We start from the raw sequence: 16228 nt of genomic DNA, 5'->3' as shown, positions 1-16228 counted from the left end.
TCTTCAACCTATAACATCCTCTCAGATATGTAGACACCTTGCAATGAAAGGCAAGATTTGGAGGGTAGCTACAAAGAACTGAGTTGACACAGTCTCCTCAAGTATCAATCTTCCTCCTGTATTAGTGACTCACCTAGTGTCACAAGAATAGTTGTGATCCAAGGGCTTTTACCTGGCAAAGACAAAAATATATACATTTTTTTCTTTTAATTTTATGGGACCCAATGTCTATGTGAATCAAAAATAGGGATTGACATTCTGACCAGCCAATTTTCTTGCTGGAGCTTTTTGTCAAAATGAAATTTTCTTTGCTTCCTATTTTTATGCTGTCTTCTAGTGTTGCTGGCACGGGCAACCATCATACTTGGCGCTTCAGTCATGCTTTTCATCCAAAGATTTCAAAGTGCTCTACAGCAGGATTTTATCTTCTCAGTAGGATGGGGAGGAAGGTCAGCTCTGATATGCCTAGGGAGCAGATAGGCTGCAGAGAGGTGATGGAACTTAAATGCCTGCCTTGCAAAGCTTCAGGGATAGAAGCAGGGTAGCGCCGATGCCTCCTAATCTTCCTTAGTCTGCTGTTGACTTGTCCCAACTGAGGTAGCCTCTTCTTTGGAGGGATAAATATTAGACTCAGCATGATAAATTATGAATAGCTTATTAAATGCTTGACCCTAAACAGAAACTGGAAACTCAAATAAAAGAAGTTTGATTTTATTTTTTGAGAACTGCTTTTCAGTGTTTGAGACGTGAACAAACAAGACGAAAAATTTGGTACAAATCCATTGGGTGAAAAATGACTACCAGACTATAAGAGTTGGAAATATCAAAGTATTGGCAAGGACATCTTACAACAGCAATCTTATAGTCCACAGTTGGGAATGCAATTAGTATAACCACTGGGGAAAGCAATTTGGCAATGGCTTGTTAAGTTGGTTATGCACATACATGTCTACCCCAGGCATTCTCCTCCCATTTGTACATTCCAAAGAAGTTCTCATAATAGGCACCCAGAATATACACATAGATATTTGTGAAATGAAATATTATCTAGTGGTGAATATGGAAATTCCCATTCAAATATGGATATATTTTATATATAGTTCTTAGTGGAAAAAAAGCAAGACAGAGCTGAAAGATGTAAAGCTATTTTTGAAGCTTAAAAATATAAAAACTAAACATATGCTTAGAGGTACAAACATCTAAAAAGTCAGTTTTTACAAGCAAAGAAAGAATGGCAGAAGCAGAATGATGGTTAGGATTCTAAATGGTGGAAGAATATGGAGTGGATAATATGTTCAAGCACCTAGAGTGGGTGATATGTTCATATCAAATAAATATGATACCTCCTGAAGAACACACAGGCCTTCATTAAGTGTGTGTACATTACTGTGTTTAATGTTTATATGTTCATATGCTTCTTATACTGCTTAAAGGCCATAAACAGATAAACATCCTTGGAGAGTCAGCATTAAAAAAATACCACAAACAAGAACACACTAAAGCTACCAGCACAACAATGTTCATTGCAGCACAACTTGTCATAGCTAAAATATGGAACCAACCCAAATGCCCATCAGTAGATGAATGGATCAGGAAAATGTGGTACATATACACAATGGAATTTTATGTCTCTATCAGAAAGAATGACATTGCCCCATTCATAAGGAAATGGAAGGACTTGGAAAAAAAATATACTAAATGAAGTGAGCCAGACCCAAAGAAACATGGACTCGATGGTATCCCTCATAGGAAATAATTAGCACAGGTTTAGGCTAGTCATAGCAGAGGATCACAAGAGCCTAATAGCTATGCCCTTATGAATGCATAAGATGATGCTAAGTGGAATGAGCTCCATGTTATGGAAACGGCTGTTATATCACTGTTACAATTACTTTCAACATGCCATGTGAAACAGTAGCTTTCTTTGTTGATGATCCTCTTGTATCCTCTTCCTGTGGTTGTACCCGCACTATCACTGTATCTTATCTGAGTACACTGGAAACTGTATATGTTGGTATTAGAACTAGGAAAGTGAAAGGGAATATCAAAATCAAGAGACAAAGGATAAAAAGACAAAAGACTCCAAAAGCAATACTTGTAAAACCATTTGGTGTAAACCAACTGAACAACTCATGGGGGAGAGGGAAAGGGGGAGGGGAGGGGAGGATGAGGGAGGAGGTAACAGTACAAGAAATGTACCCAAGGCCTAACATATGAAACTGTAACCTCTCTGTACATCACTTTGACAATAAATAAGAAAAATAAAATTTGTCAAACTGTATTTCAAGAAAAGTATTTTAAATCAATATACATTTTTATGGTTAGTTCACATAAATAAAAAGATAATAGACTCAATATAAAATCTGAAAAAATATATGAATAATTTTAGGAAAATTCAAATGAGAAAGGTATGAAAAAGTTATAAACCTCATTAGCAAACAAAGAAATTAAGAGTATCTATGGCAATTTCTTTGTTTTAATTGTAAAGTTAGTGAATACTGAAAGAATTCTCATAGTTGATAGGAGTTGGTTGCAGCCTGGAAGTACAACCTTTCCAGAAGTACTTTAGAGATAGGCTGCAATAACTTCTACCAGGTTGCCGACATTTTAACCAGTAAGGTCCTGAAAAATTTTCCAAAAGAAATAATTACAAGCCTACAGGTGTTTGCAGCAGCATTATCTTTAATAGCAACAATTAGTCTGAATTCTGAGCAGTTGGAGAATGTTTAAATAAGTATAGGACATCTTTGATGGATATTGTGCAACCATTAGCAAAGTGATGTTTGCAAAAGGTATTTATTGACATGGGAAAAATGTATTCATGCTAAGAAAAAAAATAACACTACAGAATTATTTGTTTCATACAATTTAAGATTTATAAAACACATACACATTCACAGAAAAAAAAAATCTCATGAGGCGAATGAAAGGTTTACATGATGCCCTATGTAATTTCAGCTTATTTTTTCCTTCCACGGTGTTATAGGCATTTTTCTACTTTAATAATACCATATGATTATTAAAAAATAATAAAGTATCTACAATAGAGGGCCGGACACTTTTTGTAATTTACCAGAGTGGAGTGTCCATTATAGGGCAACCAACTGACCCTGCTGACCCAGGATTCTCCTGGTTCAGGCAAATCCTAAGTCCTGGGAAAGCTCTCTGGCATCGGGAAAAATTAGGACAGTTGGTTGTCCTAATTTAGTCTGAGAGCACCATTGGAAAAGAAACATTTCTTCACTCTAAATTATAACCATTGTCTTGGTAATTTCTTCAGTGTGTCTACAGAAATGACTATGGGGGCTTTGAAGATTCTGGAAGATTTCTGTGTTAAGTCACATCTTATAGAGCTTGTTAGAGATGAGCTATATTATACAAGCTCTGGGTTAGCTATATTATACAACCTTGGAATGTGTACTCAAATAGGTCAGGGAAAACGAACAAGCTCTTGTTTGGGGGAAGAGGAGCCTTTTTCTCTTTCATTTCATTCTTTGTGCTGTGCATATTCTTTTCTTTTGATGGCTGGGAGTGGCAGGTGTATGGTGTCTCAAAAGAAAAACTGAGCTCCGGGAAATGCTGCTTCCACGGAGAAGCCAGTTCTCCAGGTTGGAGCTAAAGCCGCATGGAAGACAGGTTCAGGGAGCCCTGCCTTTACTTATAATACCTTCCTAATACAATGTTAGACAAATCCTCTCCCACATGAAATCTCCGGGACGTTTTACTCTTTGTTTAGAAACGCATTTGGAAATATGCTAGAGCTGCTATACAGGGCGTGCTAACAGCAATGATCTCTGTGGCACAGACAAGTGCAGTGAGTGGCAGGTGAGGGGGTGGCAGGGAAGCAGCATGCCAGCCTTTGCGGCAAGTCTTTTCCACTTTCCAGTTGTGTGGATACCTTGTCCCAGCCAGCCACTTTCGATGCCTCAGTTTTCTCATGTATAAAACAGAGGTGCTTGTAACACCTACCTTACAGCTTTGAGAATTCCATGTTAACAGGTAGCAAAAGCTTGGAGCAGTGTTTATAGATGAATGATCCTGATCAAGCGGTTTATTAGGGAGTTCTCCTAAAGTCAGTCCAAGGGACAGTGAAGAGAGAGAAGCAGAATGGAGAATAGCAAGCTACTTAGTGTCGATGACATCTTGACAGATCCACAGTGAGGACCCTCCAGATCTGTCCTGAGTTGTGGTAGGACCTTCATATCCCCACAATGAGGTGGAACAATCACCTGGAGAATGAAATTAGAGACTGATGAGTAGTGTCAATTCTCAGGTCCTCTCACTCAGACCCAGGAACTGGGTCTCAAATCCATCATCATGTCTTTTGCCAGGCCACTCAGCCATTCAGAGCAATAGAGATGGTCAACACTGGGAGACAAGGATTGCTTCTGCAACTGACTAAAGAACGCCTTAAGGGCCTTGCTAAACCTTCTGAGGACCTCTCAGTTCCAGAGGATTCTTGCTTCCAGCCTTCGGTTACTTAGGATCTTCTCTGATCATTTTCCATGATTATCCAATTAACACCATTAAATGCCACCTCTGTAAGAACAAATTTTGACATTTACTTTTTATTTGGAATATGTGAAGTTTCATGTAACGCAGAAGACAAACGAAACAAAAGTAACAAACCAAACTCAAGAAGCACACACAGAGAATTCAGGTGTCATCTGCAAAGGTAGAGAACACGACAGAAGAATTGTTCTAGAATGAATGAAGGAGACTAAAGGAACATAGAAATGCCTTCGGTTGGCCAGGTGGGGAGGGGGCTGCCAATACTCTAGCAAATCGAGCAAAAATTTTTTGTGGATTTTGAAATGTTTAGAAAGATAAATTTGAGGAAAGTCATAAATACTCTCCTTGTCAAAGTGCCTAGAATGTGAGTTCTTATTTATCTGCAAGTGCAATAAGAATAAAGATAATGCTAACACTGCCTAAGGGAAGAAAGAAGTCAAGCATGAAACCTATGCCCTTATTTCTTAAATGTAAAGCACAAAGCAGTAGATGGAGATCTCTGGGGTCTAATAAAAAGACACTGCTTGAAATGGGTGACATTGATCAAGGTGAGCTATACTCACACACTGACATGTTGAACTGAAAAACCTTTGAACAACTATGACAGGATAATAGAATAAAAATTCTTAATTCTCTATGAAATTCTGGACAGAAAAGTTAAATACATGATTTGTGAGCACTTGGGAAAAAAATCAAAGATCTATATGAGACAACATATGTTCATTAAGAATAGGTCATGTAAAACATAATTTAATTAACATGAAGCATTTGAAGAAGTTAATCTTATTGGCCCTGAGATTAAAATGAAGAAATATTAGTTGTGTTGCTAGCTGAGCACTTCCTCCACATTTTCATTCCTTCTTTTGTTCACTCATTCCCTCACTCAGTACCAATCTTCTGTCCAACACTGTGCTAAAAACTACAGCACCTTGTTAAAACTAATGAACACATTAACGTCTACTTAAACCTAAGGAGAATTTCTGAAGATGTTTCTAAAATGTGGCCCAGGACCAAAAGTATCAGAATCACATATGGTGTTTGTTAAAAATGCACATTCCTAGAGTCATATCCCAGACTTACAAAATCAAAATTTCAGGAAATGGGACTTGGAAATCTGCACATTGAGCAAATGTCCTAGGTAATTCTTTGGCACACTCAAGTTTGAGAACCACTGTGAGAGATAATTCACTGCCTCCACAAAATTGCAAATATTTGAACCAGTGAGTTGTTTGAGTTCTAATGTAAAGTTAGTTGGCTAGACTTATAGTTGACTGAAAGTTGGAGGCAAAACTAGTAAGCCATATTAAGGAATCAAACTTGCATCAAAAGACCTTGGGGAAGGAGAATGATGTAATGAAATTAACAATATACCATTTAATAGGGTTAAATGTTAAGTTTTGCATGTAAGTTCAAAGAATCAACTACTTAAATACAAGGCAGGAGACCAGTAGATTGACAGCAGTTCACTCGGAAAAGATTTAAAGTTCAATGAGAGTCAAAAATTGGATTTATTTCAAAAAATTAATAGAAATTTTAGGATGCATTAAAAGAAATCAAAATTAGTGAAGGAAGTATCAAGGTTGTCGCCATCACTTTCTGGCAAAGCATATCTCTTTTTTAAGTTTCAAATTCTTACATATTTTTAAATACGTATGCTATAAACTGGATGTTGGGTCTCCCAAGGGTGGTGCTATTGGTAAGTGGTGAAGTTCTTAGGAGGTGGAGCTTTGTGGGAGGTCTTTAGGTCATTAGGGGGTTATATATGCAAGGAATATGGTCAATCCTCAGCCTCTACCTGTGTTCTTCTGTTTCCTGGAGCATGAGGTAAGCTTTATTCAACCACATGTCCCTGCCATGATGTATAGTCCAAAGCAAAGAAGCCACTTAGTATTGTGCTGGAAACTCCAAAAGTGTGAGCCAAAGTAAGCATTTTATCTTGTACAAATTAATTTCCTCAAGTATTCTGGTATGGTGATGAAAAGCTGACTAACCAAACCTATTTTTAAAATAGGCACTCAAACCAAAGTATGCATGAGGGAAGGTAACTGGTGGTGAAACATTTGAAACCCATATCTCATGAGGAATGAATGAGAAATAGACATTTATCTAGCAAAGTAAAACTTGGGCATAGTGATAGCTGACTTTATGAAACTGAGGAAATAAACTTTTGTGTTGGGGAAGAAGTAGACAAATGGTGTGACAGGAATAAATATTGGACCAAAGTTACAGGAAAGTTATTTTTGGTTGAACATTAGAAATAATTAAGAATTAAAGAGCTCTCTCTATACTACAGAACAATCATCTTTTGAGATAGTGAGGTCTAGAAGTGAGTCAAAATATCTGTTGGAGAAAATGTGGATGGAATTACAACCAATGCTTGGGTTGTTGTTGTTTTCAGTACCAGGGTTAGAGTTCAGGGCCTTGTGTTTCCTTGGCACACTCATCCACTGAGGCATGCTTCTCCTGAGATCTCATGAGGTAAACTTTGTTCTACCATACTAATCTCATGAGTTAGGAACTAGCTTGTTTCCTGAGCAGATACCTAGACTTCAGTCTTTCTATCTTACACTTCTTGCTGTAGCTGGGATGATAGGCATGCACTACCACACCCAGTTTATTTCTATTGAGATAGTCTTATGAATTAGTGTAGCCTCATATCCTGATCTTCCCGATCTCAACCTTCTAAGTAGCTAGGATTATAGGCATGAGCCACCACATTTAGAAGGTCTTGTCCTTGCCAAAATTCATTATGAATTCCTGTGTGTCCAGAAAAAAGACTGCCTATTTTCCCTCTTCACTCAACACAGATGATTACTGTGACCTCAAAACATAGACAAGAATTTCTCCCCACCAACAAGCAAGCAAGCAGTTCTGCAGCAGTGGACACCAGCTGGCCAACTCCAATCCAGATGGTCATCCTCTAATCCAATTTGATTCTAATACTGTCTTCCTGGAAGGAACATCAGATCTCACAGACTGGGGAATCAGTTTCTAAAACTACTCCCCACTTTAGATACTCAACCTCCAGATAGTTTCCTAATAAGGAACTCCCTCACTCCTTCCTTGGATTTGATTAATTTGCTTGCATGACGCATAGAATTTAGGGAAGCATTTGTACTGACCTTTGCAGGTTTGTTGCACAGGCTATCCCCAGACTTACAGATAAAGAGATGCATAGGGCAGGCTGTGGGAGAAAGGGTGCTAAGACCTCTCCAGCCATGGTTTAGGAGCTTCCACAATTCCAAGGAAGAAAAGCTCTCTGGGGCTCAACTTTTAGGGGCTTGATGGATGATTCCTGGCATAAACATTATTGTTACAAAGAGATTAAGAAGGGAAACCCAGCAAAACCTGTCTGCTGAGATTCTTCTTGGCTTCTGAGCCTTGCATTTCCCTCCCCCTCCCCTAGCACAATGGAGGATTCCTTTGGAACAATGTGAGGCTTATGACCTCCTCCCAGTGAGGTAGATTAGAAATTTATTTATGGCTAACTAAAAGGAGGAAAAGATTCAAGTTTCTATGATTCACATTGCAAGAGGTTTTAACCTAGGAAACATGGTCAAAAACGTGTGTGCGTGCGCACGTGTGTGTGTGTGTGTAACCAATTAATAAATGTGACACTTAGGGAATCATTTATGAGGTCTCTGTCATCATAAATTGGATTATCATTCTTGTTAAATGGCTCATATTTAAATGGTGTTCCTTTCTATCCCTTCTGCCATGTAATGACAGAGCCTCTCCCTCTCTGCCTGGAGAGTGTAGCAGCAAGGTAGCATCCTGAATGCAGAAACCAGATATATAGCAGAGACCAAACCTTCCAGTGCCTTTCTGTTGAACTCTCAAGGTCCAGAATTGTGAAAAACAAATTTCTCTTCTTTATAAGTCACTTAGTCTCGTGTGTTTTGTAATAGTAGCACTAATGAACTAAGACAGGAGGTTTTGTGTGACTCAATAATGATAATGGCTCAGGAAATAGGGAGTTTGTTTAATTATTGAATTAAATATAGAAAATTGCATTTATAAATGAAATACAAAACACTGTAAAATGGAAAAAAATCTGAAAGAATGCCTGTATTATATAGAAATGGGCATTCAAATGGAGATTATGTTCTTCAAATTCCTATATAACTATACTCAGAGCTTTGGCTTCAATACAAAGCTTTCTGATCTTTACTTGGCTATATCATTTATTCATCATTTCAGAGGAATCTGTTTCTGTAAGCTTTTAGCTGTTTTGGAGAGAAGAAGAGTCAGAATTCATTCCTATGGCATACTTCCTGTCTTCCGCAGAGAAAATCTGGCTGTGGTGAATTCATGAATGGATGGAACTTTGATCCTTAATCTTTGTTACCTCACCTACACAGCCAGCTTTACCAGCAATGGAAAGTAAAACAGGACAAATGGCACATAGCTGGCTGGTGCTCTCCAGGGCAGCTAGGCATACCATCTATATGTAATAGCAATAATGGTGCATAATGAGTAACGTTTTTCTCTTTGGGGGGAGTTTTGTGTTTAATAGAGAAATTAGTTGAGACATTTGCCAGACAGAGCAGAAATAAAAGATCTAGAAAGCAAGTGACTGTGGAAGTTGTAGCAGAAGCAAAAGAAAGCAGTAACCAAATGAAATGTAGAGGAATGAAATGCAAAGGATAGTTGGCTAGTGGACTGATGAAGCACTGAAGTAGATATACACATTCTTCCAGCATTACTTGAGGGCAGAGGATGAAGGGCTCTGCTGCTGACTGTTGTTGGCCAGAGCCATATGAGATAGTTGAGCTAACTCTGTTCTCTGGACAGTGTTTTAGTCTCCAACATTACCTTCAGTGCAGCCCTCATTGTTTCATATTTCAGTATGGATCCTATATAATACTTGTCTGACTTTTCCACCTACCCAAAGAACAAAACAGAATTGGTACTACTAGCAACAGAGGGCATTCCTTTGCAGCCTCATGTTGTTTTGGTCTTTAAATTTTTATGAGAAATTTGCATTCTTTTCTTGAAAAGATCTGTATTGGTTTTTATGTAAAAAAGACATCTAATCCATTGATTAAAATAAGCAGTTTAGGAGATAAGCTACATTGTTTGCTTTAGTTGCTTCCCATAATTCTTGGCCAACTGCCATGTAATCCCCCTGAGATATGGCTATGTCAGTCTCAGGAACATGATCTTATAATAAATTTGTGCTACTTGAGTTTTTCTTAGTGTCTGTTCCCTGAAGATCCAAATGAATGTACTGCCTTTTAGAAAATCTGTTTAGAAAATCTAACTGTGTGTGTGTCTGTGTATAAATTCTATTCTAGCATACCATCTGAGTTTCAAATGTCAGAAGAGAGCAATCCAGATATTTTCACTATTTGTGAATTTGTGACAAATTTAATACTTTCTATAAAACCAACACCAATTATGCCTATTTATTGATATTTTATGTCTTCCTCTATATTAAAAGTAATTTATAGTTTTGTTTTTCTTAAGTCAGTGTTGATTTTAGGTATGAAAGAGAAGTGTATATTCTTTCGCATTAGCTTCACTAAAGAAATAATAGGAGAAGAGACAGAAAGTTGACATGGGCACTACAAAGAGAATAAAAGATGAAGATTTGAACTAAAACAGCCAAAGTGTATGATCTGTGAGGAGGAATTGTTTCTATTTAGATTTTATTTGAAATTTAATTATGTTTAGAATGAAGTGTTTTTATATGCTGAAGTTCTACTGATAGGTATTAAATATTGCTATTTATTAAAATCATAACAGGAATTAGATTTTAAATTAAGTATTGATTCTCAATAAATTAAATTTAAATAATTAAGTATAATATTCATGGTGAGGGATTTCAGGAGGGGATGGAATCTATCATAAAACTCTCTTTTTACAAATATAAATCATATTATAATTTCCTGAGCCAACTTTTTGCTCACTGCTAGCATTGGTGTTCTTTACAAACTGGTTTATACATCCTAATCACTATTTACAGCCAGTGACATTTTCAGAGATCCCAAAGATAACCATTCACACGGATTCATTTACAAAGCCTTTATTGGATGTCATGCATATTGGACACAATGACAGAAGACTGACACCTACCCATGCCCCAGAAGCACACAGTCTGGAGAGAGAGGGGGAGGGAGGGAGGGAGGAAGGGAGGGAGAGAGAGATTGGCAACATGTGGCACAGCATGATGCATGCAAGAAGAAAAATGTGTCAGGAAGCTTGGAGAAGTCTTCACAAACACCAGAACCTCTGGTAGGATTTTGACAGAAATGCATCTGGATATGAAATTTCAAACAGAAGGATTTGAGGCATAAGCATTCAGGGTCTGCAGAGGTATGAAATAGCAGAGAGTATGAGAAGGACAGCCAGTGTATCAGGATGACTGGGAAAAGTGGGAAGAAATGAATCATCCAGTCAGAAAGGAACTAGGATCATTGTCAGGTTCATTTTCTTTCTCTGTGACTTTAGCCCAATGGTCTGACTCAGCAAGCTCCAACTTCCATATCTCTGAAGCTTCTTCCTAGAATTGTTGTGAAAACAGAAAGACACAAAATAGTTCAAAATTATGGACACGAGAATGGTCCCTAAAAATCTAATCCCATGGTTTATAGAGTTTGACAGATAACTTGGGAATGGAACACCATGACTGTGATCCTGCAGGAACATCTCAAACTCACTACCATGGGAACACCTGTAAGCTGGCAGACAGAAAAGAGGAGAGTCGGGGGGGGGGGGTGTGTGTGTGTGTGTGTGTGTGTGTGTGTGTGTGTGTGTGTGTGTGTGTGGTGAGTGACATGGAGAGAAAGAGATCAACACTACAAAGTGGGAAACACATTCCACCTGTGTTTTCTACTGAAAGACATGTTTCCTCTAAACTTTCTTGGACATTCATGGGAGTTTGACAGTGAAGCATGTTTATAGGGATGATTTCTATGACAGTGAAACACAATAAACTCTTAATCAAAGTTCTCACTTTATTTGAATATATTTCTGATCACTTTTATTAGCATCCATATACACACATTAGTTGTACAAGGGGTTTTCATTATGGCAGTACACACACACACACACACACACACACACACACACACACATATGTGTGTGTATAGTATCCTGACAAAACTCAGCCACTCTCATTCTCCCTTAATCTATACTCTCCTCTTGAAATAATTTCATTGTTCTATTTTCATACATACAAATAAGTTACTTCAACTGTGCTTATTTTCAACCACCCTCTTTATTAACCTTTCTCTTTCTAAACAGATATCCCTCCCCGATAGAGGCTGTTTCTTTTTGGGTTTTGACAGATTAGCCACCTTGAATTTCTGCACATTGTGCCCAGACATGGTTTCCTCAGTCAAACAGCATTAGCCCACAGTTGATGCTGGAACTTATAAATCATAAACCAAGAACTTATAAATCATCTTTTATTCTCTCTCATCCACATCTCCGCAAACTCAATCAGCATCTCAGGAAATCTAACTCTAGAAAACCAAGCTCATCCTCTTCCTTTCACTTGTGCAGTTGCTTCCTCAGCTCAAGGCTTTATGATTTCTTGACAACATAGTTGCATAAACATCCTCCCTGGGCCTTTGCACCCAGCTAAACCATTCCATGTGGATTAGGGAATCAAATACTACAAGAGCTCTGTTCAAAAACCTTTCAAGGGGGCTGGGGATATGGCCTAGTGGCAAGAGTGCTTGCTTCCTATACATGAGGCCCTGGGTTCAATTCCCCAGCACCACATATACAGAAAATGGCCAGAAGTGGCGCTGTGGCTCAAGTGGCAGAGTGCTAGCCTTGAGCAAAAAGAAGCCAGGGACAGTGCTCAGGCCTGAGTCCAAGCCCTAGGACTGGCAAAAAACAAACAAACAAACAAAAAAAAAAAAACCTTTCAAGGTAAGTCATTGTCTACAAAATTAAGGCCAAAAACAGCAGAAAAAAAATCCCACTTTTCTAACTTCATCTCAGGACATACAGCCTTTGACCCTTAGAGCTCTGATTTTACCAAGGTGCAGACAAAGCTGCTGTTTCTTAGACAAAGCTCTCCCCACTCCACCTTCATTTCCCTCTGCGAAGCCAGACGCACATGTCAGCAGCAGCAGTTTAACCTTGCTCTTTTTGAAAATGTACACTCTCAGGCTTCTAGAACCACCAAATCAGTACCCACATTTTAACAAGATCCCCTGATGACTGTGTACATTAAACTTTTAGAAGGATGGTCTAGAACTCTCTTTCCTCCTAGTGTACTCATCTCACTTGCTCTCGACTTTATAGACCAATTCCCCTTTGCATATGTTAAAAAGAGAAAAGTAACCTGCTCTTGTTTATCTTGTAATAATACACTTTATGAATAACATATGCTATCTATACTTGTGTTTTAAATTCAATATAGTGCTTTAAGTACAGTACAAAAAGGCAAGTAATATAAAATATAGAAATATGTATCTCAATGTGTAAATACTTGGGGGCATATTTATATAACAAAATGTAACCAAGTAACAAAATGTTTTCCTACAATCATTGGGGATTGGCACATATAAATGACAACCGATTCATTATTTTGATATGACATTGGTGACACAAGTACCATCAGCAGTGAAACAGTCACTGATATGACTTTGCAAGATGGTGAACAACTCATGGCCAAGTTCCAAAAAAAGAAAGCACAATGTTCTTTTGAATCACAAGAGAGTCATCTTCTTAGAAAATGAAGATTTTATTAAAAGTGTGAAATACATGTATGGTATTCTTATGTGACATGAGGTAGGTGTTAGGCTCAGATAATTATAACCAGATTTTTTTTAACCTATGTGAATGTCTGGTGGGTCATTCACACATCATGCTGGATGCAGGAAGATTCTTTATTGTATAAGATTAAGTCAGGTATACAAGGACACTCAGTATTTCTGACTTTCATTCACCAGAATTCAGGGCTGTTTTCCCACTGGTGGCCCCAGTAATGTCCCCTAAAAATTTTCAAACTCTGTGACAGGCACTACTTTTCCTGCTAGGGACTTTGCCTGATAGATGCTGCTGCTCCTTGCAAACCTGCTTACAGTCACCTTGGGTACCTTCCCTGGCATCCTTTTAGCACCCTTGTGTATCTTTCTGGCTCTACCCTCTGTGATGCACAGTCTGCGAGCAGCAATATCTCTTCTTAACTCTGCATCTCCAGCAGTTTACCCAGTCTGAAACTGGGTAGATGTTCAGCAAAGTTGTTGAATATGTCTCTGAAATGAAAACAGGAAATAAAATGAAAGGAAAAAATCTGAAAGTATGTAGATGGAAGATATTATTATCCAATGAAATGGGTTTCCCCCCCCCCCCAATTTACCACTTTGCTCTGACGATAGTATGATCAAATGGACATTTGGCCATCCGTTTTCCTTTCCTCTTCATAACATTATATATTTCTGTATAGTCTTTAGTCTTTAGTTCTATGTACTCAGTACAAATTATATGCCAGGTACTCAACTATACTTTTCTTTGACAAATTCACAATGCATCATGAGAAAAAGCTAAGTACAAAACTTGGTATATTTAAATGTGACATTATGCTTCCCCAGTGGTACAAAAGGAAAGAGTGATTAATTCTGACTAGGATATTTAAGGGGGAACTTTTCAGGGATGGAATCCATACCTTCCATATATAATGATGCAAAGGTTCTTATATTGAAGCTCTTATAAAAGGGCAATATCAAGAAATACATGATTTATTCACTGTACTTTTCAAAATCTCTCAAAAAAATAATGGGAGGTCAGCATTTCCTTAAAGTTTTACTCTCCTGTGTATAATCTAAAATCCTCTATCCCCCAACCCCTTTTCATTGAGTGACTTAAGGTTTTCCTACATACCTGAAGTCAACAGCTAAAACTGACCTTCCCAAATGAAACAGCACAACCCTAGTTCACTTCTTTTGTTTTTTCATTGTCAAGGTGATGTACAAAGGGGTTACAGTTATACACGTAAGGTAGTAAGTACATTTCTTGTCACTTCTTAAGCCGGCTATTTGAAATTATTATCAATTTTTCCCATAAATGAATTGTGCCCTGAAGAAGTTTATCACTAAAAAAAAGCATACTTCTTAACTCAAATAGCAAATCAACTAGGCTTGGAATATATTTGTATTTTTGGATGGGCTGTGAAATAGTGTCAAATTTTTTTAAAAAGAAAAACTTTTGACATGTCTAATATTTGAGAACTACAACATTGATCTCTGTTTCCTTCTGTCTTAAAATGGTCCACAGCTTTTGGCATGTGGGAACTGTATAACAAACATTTGTTGAATAAATTAATGCATATATCCATAAAAATTCTGTGTTTCTATGCTTTGAGCTTCAGAATTTTTATTGAATTTACTAGACTGTAGGGAGTAAAAAAGTTTCAAGGAGAACAACTGGGAAGGTTTATCCTTCCCATCCTAGAGTGAATGCTGTCTTTGAGGCACCAAAGACTCAAGGTCAGGGAACGCGGTGAGCTCCTGAACCCCACACAAAGGTGGCCTTTCTCTCCATTTGCCTTCTCTTCCTGGGCTTTATGAGCTGGTGCCAGCTGAGTGTAGATGGCACACACATTACACTTGAGTGAAACACTCCCTGCCCTCGGATCTAGGAGCTCCACACTGCTGCCTCCATCTGCTGCTTCTGATAAATGCCCATATTTTAAATATATTATCAGCAGCATACTCCCAACGTGGTGTGCCGGCCCAAGCCAGCAAACAGCCCCACTGGCACAGAGCCACTGCTTGGGTGCAAACAATTTGGGCTTGGAGAAGACTTAGCTGCCTAGGAGGAAAGATGAGGGGAAATAGGGGGTAAACTGCTTAGAAAAGCTACTGGCAAAGCCCATGGCTGTGTTCTACAGGAATACAGGGGCTGTGAGCATCCGCACAGAGCTCAGGCTATCTCTGAAGAGTGTGAGGATGTCTGTGTGTGCCTCCTGAGAGCACAGCGGAAGTGCAATGTGGGCTGCTTTGCTTTCCTTTGAAAACCACTCAATCCTTGTAACCTGGTCTTCTGACAACACTCAAAAAAAAACCTCCAGGAAACTGAGATTGGCAGAAATTTGCCCCCAGCCCTCAAAGCCTCCTTAGGACCCCATTTGTATGCAAGTACCCCTGTTGGTTTCAGCTGGCAGTCTCCTCCCTTCAGTGTTTCTTCCTTCCAGCAACTCATCTCTTGCCAGCATAATCACAATTGCTCTTGCGAAGACAGGAATGCAGCATGGAAAGCCTCCCCAAGGACAGGATCACAACAGAAGCTTCTAGGGAGCATGTTATGGTCTCTCAGTTGTGAGATCCGTGAATATTAGGTCTGGAAGGCAAGTTAGGGAACATCTGATCCAATTCTTTTATCCTAAGGAGGCATCGTAATGCCTCACATCCCAAATTGATGCTAATACCCCCTCCCCAGCCCATCTCCCTTCTTAAATTTTCCTCATTTCAGTAGTGCGACTCCATTCCTCCAACTAGTCATGCCCAAACACTGTGAAGTTGAACTTGACTTCTTGGTTTCTCTTATACATGTCCTGTATTTGGTCTGGCCTCAAATACTCCCTCTGCCTTCAAAATATAGTCAGGGTCTGATGACCCTATCTTGCTACCTCCAGTGCTACAGCTCTGCCTAAGCCACCTTTGCCTTTACCTCCCCTCTGCATTATTGCAATGGCCGAGGGTCATCATGGGCCAGATGAGCACAGCCGCCTGTTTGGAGAATAAGGTTTCACTGG

The sequence above is a fragment of the Perognathus longimembris genome, chromosome 5 (genome assembly GCF_023159225.1).
Source record: "Perognathus longimembris pacificus isolate PPM17 chromosome 5, ASM2315922v1, whole genome shotgun sequence".
Lineage (NCBI taxonomy): Eukaryota > Metazoa > Chordata > Mammalia > Rodentia > Heteromyidae > Perognathus > Perognathus longimembris.
The sequence above is the reverse complement of the archived record's forward strand: the minus strand, read 5'-3'. Positions refer to the sequence as shown.